The sequence below is a fragment of the Rattus norvegicus genome, chromosome 14 (genome assembly GCF_021556685.1).
Source record: "Rattus norvegicus strain SHRSP/BbbUtx chromosome 14, alternate assembly SHRSP_T2T, whole genome shotgun sequence".
Taxonomy (NCBI): Eukaryota; Metazoa; Chordata; class Mammalia; order Rodentia; family Muridae; genus Rattus; species Rattus norvegicus.
The window spans coordinates 42,713,959-42,727,388 of NC_141547.1; the positions used below are offsets into that span (position 1 = coordinate 42,713,959).

The 13,430-nt window shown below is 44.8% G+C and overlaps 1 protein-coding gene across 2 annotated transcripts in view; it reads right to left on the bottom strand.

Moving 5' to 3' along the window:
• Rhoh (ras homolog family member H) overlaps positions 1 to 12,911 on the bottom strand; it is a 30,968-nt gene extending 18,057 nt beyond the window's left edge. Inside the window, exon 1 of one of the 2 annotated variants that reach the window (XM_087583074.1) lies at positions 12,623 to 12,911. The gene's annotated coding sequence lies outside the window, so the exon portion shown is untranslated. The remainder of the gene's footprint in view (positions 1 to 12,622) is intronic. The other variant, NM_001013430.1, reaches the window with a different exon arrangement.
• Positions 12,912 to 13,430: the final 519 nt, after the last annotated feature.

Below are 13,430 nucleotides of genomic sequence, written 5' to 3' on the forward strand. Positions count from 1 at the left end.
TAGCATTAAATGACACGTGGCATTTCTTTTAAACAAGCACTCCTCAAAGATAGCTATTCGAGAAGCAAACAGTAAAACAAGGAATTTTAGTCCCTTTAAACATCCAAGTACATAAGCCCAGCTACACATTACACTATTTATTCAGGGTCTAGAAAGTTCTAGAGCATGATGCACATGTTGTCATATGTTAGTTCATTTTCTCTTCGCAATAATCTCATATGGTAGAAAATATCCTGAACTTACAGACCAAGACACAAAGGTTAATTTATAGCCTCTGATTATGTTCACTGTTAACTAGACCAGAGCTACCACCCTGAGCATCCCACCATCCCACCAACTCCTCCTACACAGAGGGGTAAGAACAGGAAGGCAGGACAGGGCAGGTGAACAGCTTTTTACTCTATCCAGGCTGTCCAGCACTCCCCCACACGTGTGTGTGTGTGTGTGCGTGTGTGTGTGTGTATGTGTGTGTGTGTGTATTCTTTTAGAGAACCTTATGTGTTCACACCATAGCCTTGAACTCACAACAATCTTCCGGCCTCAGCTTCTCAAACCACCACACCCAGCCTAGAACTTTAGAGTTTGACATAGCGGTGAGCTCTACCCTCGATGGTAGATGTACCTGTGTTAAAACACAAATACAGCAGGGTGTAGAACGTCCAAAAAACCCCAGCACTCCAACCACCTATGACGTCCATTTTGACTACTGATGTCTGTGCATTTTTATCTTTTTAAAAAACTTCTTAATTACTTGCTCTACACACAGCACTCACTAGTCTTAGCAGTCCCAGCTTGCCTGGAGTTTGGCTGACTGTGGAGATGAGATGCAAATTCTGCTGCTGGGGAAGAAACAAATGGAGACACAAGATGCACTCATTAATTAAGCAGGTGCATCACAGGAGGAATGGGCTGAGATGCTCAGGCTTAGGACCCCATGAAGGACCTACGTTCTTGGACTCCAGCTACGCTGTGATGAGAAGGATACTAAACATTAGAGAGGAAGCGATGAGGATTGCCAATGGCTGAAGCCACTCAAGTGTCACACAGGAAGTGGCATAGAATACAATCTGGTAAGGAGTTTCACAAAGCAAAAGGAGGGGAAAGTGCAAAGGCCCAAAGAAGTAACAATTATGAGTCTAGGGACCATGCAGATCATGCTACCTGCCTCAGACTAGAGCTGAAGAAGTAACAGGGAATGAGGAAGAGAAGATTGGCCTGCTGTGATAGCCAGGTGGCTTAGTGGTAAAACACACAAGTATCAGGGCTAGAATGCCAGCGCCCATATAAGTGTCAAGCATAGTGACCTGCTTGTCATTTTGGCCTCAGGATGTGGAGACAAGTGATCCCTACATCTGTCTAGCCTAGCTAAATCAGTGAGCTCTGGACTCAAGCAAGAGACCGCCTCAATAGACAAGGAGAAGAGTGATGGGGGAAGCCACCCAGCACCAACCTCTGGCCTAAACACACACATTAATGTGCATACATACATACACATACACACATGCACACACACACACACGCACACACACCTAAAACACACATCTATGTGCATACACACACGCACACAAACCCACATGCCTATACACACATGCACAGCACACACATACAACATACCCCTAAACACACACATATATTGCATATACACACATATAAACCCACATGTTTATACACACATGTACAGCATACACATACACACACAAACCCATGTGCCCATACACACACACATGAATGTGCATATACACACACAAATCTATGTGCCTATACACACATGCCTAGCACACATACACACGCATACACAAATCCAAACACCTATAATCGTTCTCGAAATTGGCAAAGAAGAAAAAGTAACTATAACTGGCGGATAACAGAGAGAGCTATCCACCTGTTGAAAAAGAAAACCAGGCAGCCATGATCAAATTCAACTGCAAAACAGCATCAGTACATGTGGAAAATAACTGTGAAGTGCAATAATATCAGCCATCCAAAGAAAGAACAACTATGTCAGAAGAGCTCAAAATGTAAGGTTAGCCTGTCACAGGTCAAACAAACAAAAACATGAACTTAAGTTGAAAATGCTGGTGTTTCTTTTTTCCTTGGCTACAATATTGAAAACAAGCAATCCAGTCTTAAATTGAAACCACTGGCATCAAACCCTTGTTGGAAGAGAAATTAACCTTTCTCCCAGATAAGCAGGTGATGGGTCTTTCCCAAGTCAGGTGGCAAAACTTGAGGGAAATCCAAAGCCATCAATTTGGAACTTTCGATCTAAATTTTTTTTTTGGTTCTTTTTTTTTTTTTTTTTTTTGGTTCTTTTTTTCGGAGCTGGGGACCGAACCCAGGGCCTTGCGCTTCCTAGGTAAGCGCTCTACCACTGAGCTAAATCCCCAGCCCCTAGATCTAAATTTTATACAGGCCTCCCCGCTATCTGCATATGTTCACAGCTCTAGAATTTAATATTAATATTGCCATAACTTCCCTTTTACTTTCCCCAAAACACAGATAACAAAAAGAAGAAAAGCCAGCCAGAGGCATTGGGCAGACAGCTGAAATCTCCCTTAGTTAATTCAAATTCTCCTTCTGAGAGTTAACAGGGGTTGGAGGTGTTCTCTTACACTGGGAAGCAACATTGGGATTCTTCTGTGTGTTCTGTACATGCTGGAGTCAAGACCCTGTAGTAATAAGGATTAGTACACAAAGTCTCACAGATTGCAAAAGCTTATTTTTGTATGCTCGTGTTTAAGAGCACATGTCACATTTGGTGCTGTAGACAGGCCCTGCTATTAAGACTCTACATTACTATGAGGTTTTAAGGGCAACGACACTGTGGATATTTCTCTGATACATACAGAGAATCTGGGTACAGGAACAAAATAACAATACTGTCTCAGCAGACAGAGGAAGTTGCGGCACTGTTGATGTCTAAGGGTTTGCTGCCTTTACTCCTCCTATTTCCTGTACAAAACTCTAATGCCATCTATCCTCTCAGCATGACCAGAGGAAGAGATACCACCAACATAAAGTTAGCCAGTTCCTGTCCAGAGACACTGGAACTGTGTGAAAGTCAGGTTTTATCTGAAGAAAAGTATTAGAAAGCAAATTATACAAAAAAAAAAAAAATACCAAAGGGTCTTGTTGACAACAGAAATGGCTTTAGTCATTTAAATTTGATTCTAAATATCTGGCTTTCCCTTTCCTTGATGGAGGACTGATCCCATATGTTCTCCCCACCATGTCAGGTACTGCCTTCAGCTCAGGGTTGGAATAAAGCTAACAGAAAGTTTTGTAGCAACTGAGAGAAAATACAAGAGAAGGAGAAAGAAAAGGGTAAATGGTGAGGCATATATCTTTAGAGGCATCTCAAGAGACAGGAAGATGGGCCTTGAGGGGAGGGAGACAAAGAAAATGTGGGGCTCCTCCTGAAAGAAAAGGAAAGCATCTAGAAAGGAGAGGGACCAGCCACTCACCTGCAGGACAAAGGACTCAAACGGCTAGCTAAGGATAGCGACGAACATGGGAGGCCTGTTAAAAGGGTAGGAGTTTGCCACTGGCCTTTGGTGTATAGAGAACGTTCCTTGGCTTCCAATGGTCTGATGAACCTTCCTCAATTGAAAGAACTGTTTACTAAGGATCTACTAGGTAACATGCTAACATCCTTGGCTTAGCCCAAGCCATACCGATGTGCTCAGAACCCTAGCATTTGCCTGTGCCTGGGCATGGTCATCTAACTGAAGACTGTTTTACAATAAAATGTTGACCATCTTATGTGATATAGAAAGGCGAGCCAGCTCCATGAGCACCACTGTAAAGTCAGAACAATCCCAAGCCTAACCATTGTAAAGCTGCTCTTGGGTGCACTGAGGGCCGTAAGTGGGGGTTATGGAATGCAATGTTATTATTACTCTGGGACATATAGAACTTGGCACAAAACCTGACCACAGGGGTACAACGACTAAAGCAGTAATAGAAGACAAGCAACATTCCTTACGTGAACAAATCTGTTAGAGATTTTCATTTTCTGCCTCAAAGATAGGTATACAATCCTCATACTACCCCAGAAAAAGAGAATATTGACTCATGTTTCATAAATCCATAGGCAGTTTCCATACTTGTGCTCTGGAGGGTTGAGAGAAGGTGCCCTTTCCTCCCCAGCCTGCAACCTACCCTGTGACCGGGACTCCACAGTTTGGCATCATCTTAAGGCTCTCAGCAGAGCTGGCTGGGTAAAACATGTGGGTTTGGGGCTAAGTGTCTGCTCTGCTGAGAAAAGGCTAGCAGAGTCTTGAGTTTTCAACCAACGCACACAGTTCCCCAAACTACAGGCTCTCACACCCACAATGGCCAAAACGCCATCTGAGATAAAAAAAAAAAAAAAAAACAGGGATAGACTGTGTCCAATGCTGCCAAGGCCCGACCGCATGTCAGCTTCAGGGAAGACAGATATTTAGGTGGGGGATCTGGTTCCATGCTGGAGTGCTTGCCTAGTGCGTTCAATTCCCACACTGAGTACACATGCACACATTAGACATAGACAAGCACATATACACGGGGTGGAGGGATAGAGGGGGGGTACGGACAGACACAAAGGGAAAGCTATATCTTACACTCAGGAACTCAGAAACAGCACACACGCCAGCTGTTTATCTTTCCCGTCCTGGTTGGGGGTGCCAGCTGACCGTGACCTGTCACTCCACACTGTAGTCTGAATTGATCCTCTCTGTATGCAAATGTCACTGGTCTGAGGTTACACACAGTGGTCCCAGTCTGTAGGACACTTCCGTAGAATCTTAGGATGCTGTTCTCCCAATAGGGAGATGACCGTGACTTCACGGAAGAGGGCTCAGAAGGAAGGACTTAAAGCAGTGAGCATATACTCTCTGAGAGGAAGTGCTCGAGCGCATGTGCAGCGCAACTTGAGGCGCTGATGCTCTAAAGCATCCGCCAGCCGCCATCTTGTTCTCAGGTCAGGATCAGTGGAGAGTCTGTGTTTGTCTAACCTGCGATTAAAATGAGCAGAGTGGGATTTCCTCCATCCCATAATGATTGCCCTGTGCTACTGACAGCCTCTGAGGCCAATGTTCTTAATGTGAAGCCTATGGAATCTTAAAAAGACTTTAAAGAGTTTAAATGAAGAAATTAAAAACTTTAGACACACACTCCCAAACTGTCCGGCACATGTCCATATTCTTTTTTTTTTTTTTTTGGTTCTATTTTTCGGAGCTGGGGACCGAACCCAGGGCCTTGCGCTTCCTAGGCAAGCGCTCTACCACTGAGCTAAATCCCCAACCCCACATGTCCATATTCTTATATATGTTCTTTTTCTTAGAGTTCTTGCTTCTCATTAGATCCCCAAATCTCAGTAACTGCAAAACTTATTAAGAAACATTCCTCAGGGATGGAGCGATGGCTCACCGGTTGAGAGCACTGGCTGCTCTTCCAGAAGATCTAGGTTCAATTCCCAGCACCCACATGTCAGCTCACAATTGTCTGTAACTCCAGTTCCAAGGGATCTGACACCCTCCTATAAACATACATACAGGCAAAACACCAATGCACACAAAATAAAAATAAAAAATAAAATAAATCAGTTTTGAAAGAAGAGAAAAAGAAGCACGCCTCTAGGCAGGCTGATGGCTTACACCTCTAGTCTCAGCATTCCAGGAGGCCTCCCTAGACTACAGAGTGAGCTCTAAACACCCCAAGTTACTGAGAGAGACTCTGTCAGAACAAACAAGGGGAGGGAGGGAGGGAGGGAGGGAGGGAGGGAGGGAGGGAGGGAGGGAGGGAGGGAAGGAGGGAAGGAAAATTAAAATGAAGGAGGAGAGGTGGATAGATGGGTAAGGTGGAGAGAGACTGAAGGCTCTTCCAGAGCATAAGCTGACACCAACACACAGGTCACACAGTGATGGGGATGGTGAACAGTTGCTCACAAAAGTCTGGCTCTAGGTGTCTGATGCTTCTTCGTAGCCAACAGACCCTAAACCAAAGCTCTGCTGTGAAGATGAGCTCCCTCACAGTTTGTTTGATTTATCACAGCCTGACCTGAGAGATTCGGAAGCCCCAGCGATGGGGAATATGAATGGAGAGAAAGGCTCATTTCCAGTACAAGAAGAACATTTGAGAGTTTATGACAGTCACCAACATTCTAAAGGCGGGAAAACAAAAGAGGTGATCTCCAGACCATGGTTACTGCTGCAGGGGCTACATTTACTGTTCTGTTCATTTTATGGTGTATTGTTATTGTGAGTGCTATGGTACTCCATTTTATCAAAAATTATTCCTTCTCTCTTCCTTCAATATCCTATTATCACGCACCAAGACCCCCAATACTTTCTGGCATGGCATAACCCTTCATCATATTCTCCTGGAAGTTTATTCTTAATGACGACCTCCCTGTCATTTAAAACAAAGGTGTTCATGGGTCTTCAAACGTCCCTGGATGATTCAAATTCCTGCCAAAGCTTTTTGCTTGTGAAGGGGATTCCATGGCACTGACTGCATCTGTCTATGGAGTGTGGTGAGCACAGCCTCCTGGCTTTAGCTTATTTCTACAGCAAGCAAAGAACTGTCTTCACCTTCACACCAGAAGCTCTTGAATTGCGTCTCCAGCCCCCAGTCTCACCCACATCAGAGACATACAGTCAGAAACAGAGACAGAGATACAAACACACAGACACAGAGAGTATGTTGTTTCCTCAGACCAAACCAAACTACAACTTTTAATCTACATCATTTCACAAAATATGACCTGAAGACCATCCACATCAGACTTATCAAAAATGTCTCTGTATATTCCTGCCTGTCTCCTTCCTGACAGAAAACATGGAAAGAGACAACCTAGGATGCTGTATTTGTTAATACCCCACAAAACACACACACACACACACACACACACACACACACACACACACACACACACGCACGCACAGAGGTGACTCTTGGACACACACATTTGAGAACCCATGATTCAGTAAAACTGTAATAATTTATTTATTTGACGTACATTGGTGATTTGACTGCGTGTGTGTCTGTGTGGGGGTGTCAGATCCCCTGGAACAGGAGTTACAGACACTTGTAAGCTTCCGTGTAGGTGGTGGGAATTGAACCGGGATCCTCTGCAAGAGCAGCCAGCATTTTAACTGAGTCATTTCTCCAGCCCACGATTTAGAAGCATTTATCCTTTCCAGTTTACATCCTCATTTTTTTTTAAAAAACTGAACTATTCTCACATACACTAGGTGGCTTCTGAGGCCATCACCCCTTCCTCTCCTGAGGAAGTTCTCTCCTCTCCTTTCATTGTGTCTTTCACCAGTCCTGTTCCTTCTCTCCCTCCCCATAGAAACTTTATTCTACTACAACTGAGGAGTGGGCTCAATGATTTTCCAAATACTTATCACAGTGCTCCCCTCAATACTGTGGACACTGGACTAGTTGGCCCTCTTGGGTGAGTCTTTTATTTTTGTGCTGTTTGTTTGTTTGTTGTTAGTTTTGCTTTGAGACAGTCTTGCATTGAAGCTAAGCTAGCCTCAAACTCTCAAACCTCCTGCCCTTAGCTGGATTCCCGAATGCTGGGATTACAGGCATACACCAGCATACCTGGCTCCTCTGGCCTTAGACTGTAGCCTCTCTATGGGTTAGTACACAGTCTACATAAAGAACTGTGTCCAGAAAGTGTTTAGGGTCTTAGTTTATGGTGCCATTGGTCTTCTAGCCTGCAGGGCACTTGAGCAAGTCGCCAGAGCCCAGTACTTCCTCCATTCTCAGATACCCAAAGGAAATCTTCAGCTTCTACTACACTGCATGGCCTGAATCCAAACTCCCTTTACTATGCCCTGGCCAAAGGTCTTATCTCAAGTTTTGCAGGTTAGAGGTAAGGAACATCCATTCCAGAAATCTCCTCACCCCTCTTACTTTCTATAGTTTTTAAAAGCATGCATGCACTGTTACTATAAGTGACGAAAAAATAAATTCTATTTTACCATTACAACATACAAAATGCCTTTCTTTCTTCCTTTCTTCCTTTCCTTCTTTCTTTCTTTCTTTCTTTCTTTCTTATTTCCTTCCTTCCTTTCAATTGTATGGGCATAATAGAACATGCCTATTTTAAAATTTTATTTTCTTTTATGCATGTGCACTGGTGATGTGCCTGTGTGAGGGGTTAATGCCTGTGTGAGGGGTTAATGCCTGTGTGAGGGGTTAATGCCTGTGTGAGGGGTTAATGCCTGTGTGAGGTGTAACCCCTGTGAGGGGTTAAATCCCCTGGAACTTGAGCTACAGGCTGTCATGTGGTTGCTGGGAACTGAACCTGGGTCCTCTGGAAAAACAGCCAGTGCTCTTACCCCTGAGCCACCTCTCCAGCCCCAATGCTTTCATTTCCAATGGCTCACATTTCTCATTCATCATAAAATCAGCATAGAAGTCAAACTTGTAACCATCCTTTTCTAAGCAGCTTACGGTGTTTGCGCTTTGGTAATGTAAGCATCCCATGACTGGTTTCTAGCTATAGACACAAGATCACTGAACGAAGAGGAAGAGGAGGAGATGGTCACATAGCATAGGGTCACACCATACACCCATCATACGGATCAACAGTGCCAGTGACTTGAGCAACTTCCAAAATGTCTGGAAATACTATAGCCTGATCTTGCAAACCAGCACATAACAGTCAGGGTCTCAGTTGGCACTTCCCAAAAGCAATTTTCTTCTCACGAAAGGTACTGAAAATTCACCTTATTTTGTCTGTTCAACAAATGAGGATTTCTGTCAGCCTTATATGCAAATAACCAATAAAATATCTAAAAAAAAAAACAGTAGGGGAACACTACATCCTTTTGGACTTGATTAATCACCAACTCACTGAATATGTTCACTTGACATCTTCTTCCATGAGGTCATGAATGCACAGTACCCAGTTGCTACAACAATAAACTGAATGAATGAAAACTTGTAGCTATCAGGGGTGCGGTGAGAACCCCGCATCCTGTTACCTCACCAGACTCGGCCTTGGTTTTCTTTTCTAGGAAATGGGGAAGAAGCCACTGCTGACTTCAGTTTTACCAGAAACCGAATGGCAAGATAGGAAGGTCCCAGCGTACATTAGAAGAAGCCCTCAAGCATCAGTAGTGCTCTGGAAATCTTTTCCCAAGTAATTTACCAGCATCCCATTCTATAGGAAAAGAAAGAGGGGGAAGCAATCAGGCACTTTCTCCTTGACGATAAACTTCTTCCTTTGGGCTCCCCCGGAGTAATACTGTATCCCTCCACGTGCATACAACACTTTAGCAGCGGTTTTCAACCTGTGAGGCATGACCCCTTTTGGGGTCGCACATCAGATATTTACATTACGATTCATAACAGTAGCAGAATTACGGTTATGAAGTAGCAGCGAAATAGTTTTGTGGTTGGGGATCACCACGACATGAAGAATGGACTAAAGGGCCATGGTGTTAGGAAGGCTAAGAACCGCTGCTCTGGACGTGTTACAGAAGGCACTTAATAAAAACAGGACTGAGCTTAAAAAAAAAAAAATGCTCGCACCCTTGATCCAGTCATGTCACTCCCAGAAACTCATCTCAAGGAATAAATTCAGGACAAAGGAAAACCCTCTTTGCAAATGTCAATCACAACGCAGAGGGATCAGTCAGGATCACCACAGCACTGTTTACCATCCTGGTGTTTGGGGACTGGTAGGAGAGAGCTTCATCTAATGGCTTCCAGATCACCTTATGCAAGACCAGTTGCTTTTCCAGGGCCATGGTTAGTATATAAGAATTAAAGCTCTCCGTGTGGTAGACTAATCACCCTTATGACAGTTGTCTGTATCCCGGAACAGTCTAATGCAGACTGTCCAGAGATTGCTCAGAGCCTTTGAACAGTTACTGGGGTGACATGGGCAGGTGAGGACAGAAGCCAGCTGCTTCTGCACCCCATCCCCATCCCCTCCCTCTAAGGCTTCTTCCTCTCACTGATCACCCCCTAATACTGCCGTGCTGCCTTCTTCTTCCCATTTGGGGTCCCCTTTCTGGCCGCTGCCCCTCTCTTTCTCTAGTCAGAGCCCCTGGACCTGCCTGCCTCACGTTCTCAGAAGGCCTCAGGAAGGAAAGCAATATCACTACTTGACTAACTTTGACACATAATTGAAAACCAGCTTCATAATTAGCACACATACGCTCCTCAAAGGAGGCCTTTCTAACCCAGATGAACCTGCAGCCTAGTGAGTAAGGGAAGCAGGACGCTTTGAACCTGGACTTTCGATGGCCTAAGATCCAGACACAGAACCACTACAAGAACTCATGGTGGAAAGCACCCAACTGAAGAGTAGGGATGGATTCTCAGCTGCAACATGCTAGCATTGCAACTAAAATATTGAAATGATATTACTTGGCTTAAACAGAGTCAAGAAATAAACATCTCTCTCTCTCCTCTCCTCCCCTCTCCCTCTCCCTCTCTCTCTCTCTACCCTGGGTTCCAAGAACCTCTGCAATTCTGCCCACAGCCTTCGGACACCCTTCCAGATACTCACAAACATCTGCAGACACTCAGAGAGAGGCATCCGCTAGGCAGCTGGAAGAGCCATGTGGAAAGACTTAAAACATCATTTTCTGGTCTGCTCTCTTTTCTTCACATGCGAACACTAAAATATCTAAACTCTGGGCCTAGTCTATATAGCTGGTGCTCAAAAATGTTAATTTCCAGCCCTTTACCTGTCACCCCCAATTTCCCTTAAAAGGAAAAATGTATCTAAAAAGATAAGCTTGTAGACAGCTCGTCCCCAGGCAGCCATCAGCTCGTTTTAGTTTTGTTTTGTTTTTTCAGTCTGTAGGCAAGTCCTTACACATCCAAAGGCCTGGCCTTTGAGGTTTATTGTAAGCTAGACACTGCATTAAGCACTTTGTATATTTTATCTCAACTGCAACCTTTTGGGGTAATAATTTTCAGTTATTATTGCTGCTGTTAAATCTTTCCTGTAGTTTAAAAACAACCCAAAAAGGAACATTGAAGAACTTCAGTGACTTGTCTGAGTTCCCACAGTCCAGAAATGATAGAGCCAGGGCTCAGCGTGGGCCCTTTGACTCCAAGTTCTTGCTCATCTTACTGTGGTTTCCGATTCCAGTCTTCGAGGTTCAGGAATCATTACGACACACTGTCTCTCTAAGGGAATGTCTGTGGAAATAACTGTTCCGTGGCCCAAACAGCTCACTCCTTGGGCAAGGGAAGCACTTCAAGGACAGAGACTTGCTGATCCCCCTAGTCAACCTCCTGAGGGGAAAGCCAGATGATCGAAAGTCTTCAGGTAGGAAAACGGACACAGAGGTTTCCCCCAGGCCTCTCTCTGCATCCACAAAGTACTAAGGGACACTGCTAGAGGCAAGGCAGTCATAAGCACGCAGAAGGTGGCCCAAAGATGCAAAACTGGTTGAGCCTCCCTGCAAATGGCTAAAAGGCGGCCAAGAAAACTACCGGACCGAACCCAGTCTCTCCTCATTAACCCCCCCAGCTGGCCCACACCCTATCTTTTAACCCTGTTCCTGCAGTGAGTAAACCACTGGACCAGTCTCTAACTGGGCCAGTCAGTCTTCTCTTTATGGAACGTGAACATGGCCCTCCAGGTCCACAACAACCTTCCCCTTCTCCATCTGCTAAGTTCCCATCCCTCCTAAGGCTCCCTCCTCCTGAATGGTCCAGCTCATTCCCAACACCCCTCTGGGAACCCCAGCCCTTAAGGCTTCTGTGACCCCGTTTCTTCACCTGTTTCGTAAACGGTATGCAGTGTGACTATTAGAGTCAGAGAATGGATTTCCTTATATTTCTCTTCTCTCGTGCATAGCACCATCTTAGATCCAAGCGAGTGCTTATCAACTACCTGTCCCTGAACCCATCTGTCGCACTTTAATTTAGTAAAGCACCTAAAATCAGTGATTTCCCAGGCTTCTGCTGTCATGGAAGTTACAGCCCGACCAATCAATTGGCAGTGCACAGCATGAAGGATCCTCAGAAAATAAATTTAATCTAGAAAAGTAAAGACAGGGGCCATTGAGAATAACTAGATAGGAATTCTGAAATATGGTTTTTATTTTGATTTTCTTTACCTAGCTAGATAGCTTTAAAGCTGCTACCTGTGGATGCTGGAGGGTCCTTCGATTTCCTTCATCAAACACTGCTGTATGAAGTCTAAAGTCCCCACACAAGGGAGCTCCGACACAGTCAGCCCCAAGAACAGGAATTGTCTACTGTGAGAATACTCAGAAACCGAGACATCACATTTTTAACGTTTCAGATCCAGGCTCGGTGGCACACGCCGGTAACCCCTGCACCTGGGAGCTGGAAGCAGAAGGGTCGGGAATTCAAGGCCATCCTTGACTACATATCAACTACCCCAGGATGCCCAAGACCTCATCTCAAAACTAAAACAAAGAAAACTGGAAAGAAGATCAAAGTGCGTCTTCTTAGGACTCTGGAGAGGGAATACATGAACGAGCACACCCCCATCTCTGAGTTTGGTCTACATTTTACAACAGATTTTAAAAAGTCATTACAATATACTGCCTAAAGAAAAAAAATTCAACAAAACTGCAGAGATTCCTGGGATACCGAAGAAACATTTTTAAAGAGACAAAAGTCTTACCTGTTGTAGAATGCCAAATGAAGGTCTCAACACCAAAACCACTGACTCCGGAAGTCTAAGTAGCTCTCGACGCCATGTAAAATCTAGGGTAGCTAAAACCTATCACTGCTGAGAGTTCCTCCTGGGAGCTAAGCTACCTCTCAAGGCTCCCAGTGAATCACTGTCGGAAAATTTGTAACACTGGACTGGCAGAGTCCACCAGAGGTGGTGGCTCTTGGTGTCCGAGGTGACCGACAGCAGGAACACTCCGAAAGTGGCAAAAGCGATTAGCAAGTTCCTGTGCCGAAGTGAGTTTCCTGTGGCTGGCTTCTCCACAGAGGGGTTTCGTCTTTGTGGGTTTAGGGGCGTGTGCGCATGTGCATTTCCCTCGAGCTGGAGAAACCTACCCAACCAAGAGGCAGAATAGGGCTTTTGCTGCACCGCTAGATTTGTGTTTGATTATCGTTTTTATCCTTCCTGGATCATTTCTCTCTCCCCATTCCCTCCAGTTTCCTCCCCCAAATCATCTACATACAAGTGAGGGAAGGAAGAGAGTGAAACAGGAATGATTCTTTCAGGAAACGAAACAGAGAGGAAAATCAGTTTCACTGTCCTGGCCAGTCTCGGTTACTTCAAGCTTAAGTAAAAAGCACTTAACTGAGAACTTAACTTTCAGGCTGAGGATGTAGTCAGTGGTAGAGTACTTTCCCGGCCCTGCGTTTGAGTCCCTGTATTGAATAAAAACCACAGTTCCTGGCACACGCCTGTTATCCCAGCGTTCAGAAGGCTCAGAAGTTTGAGGTTTCCCAGGTATAAATGGCACCGGTCT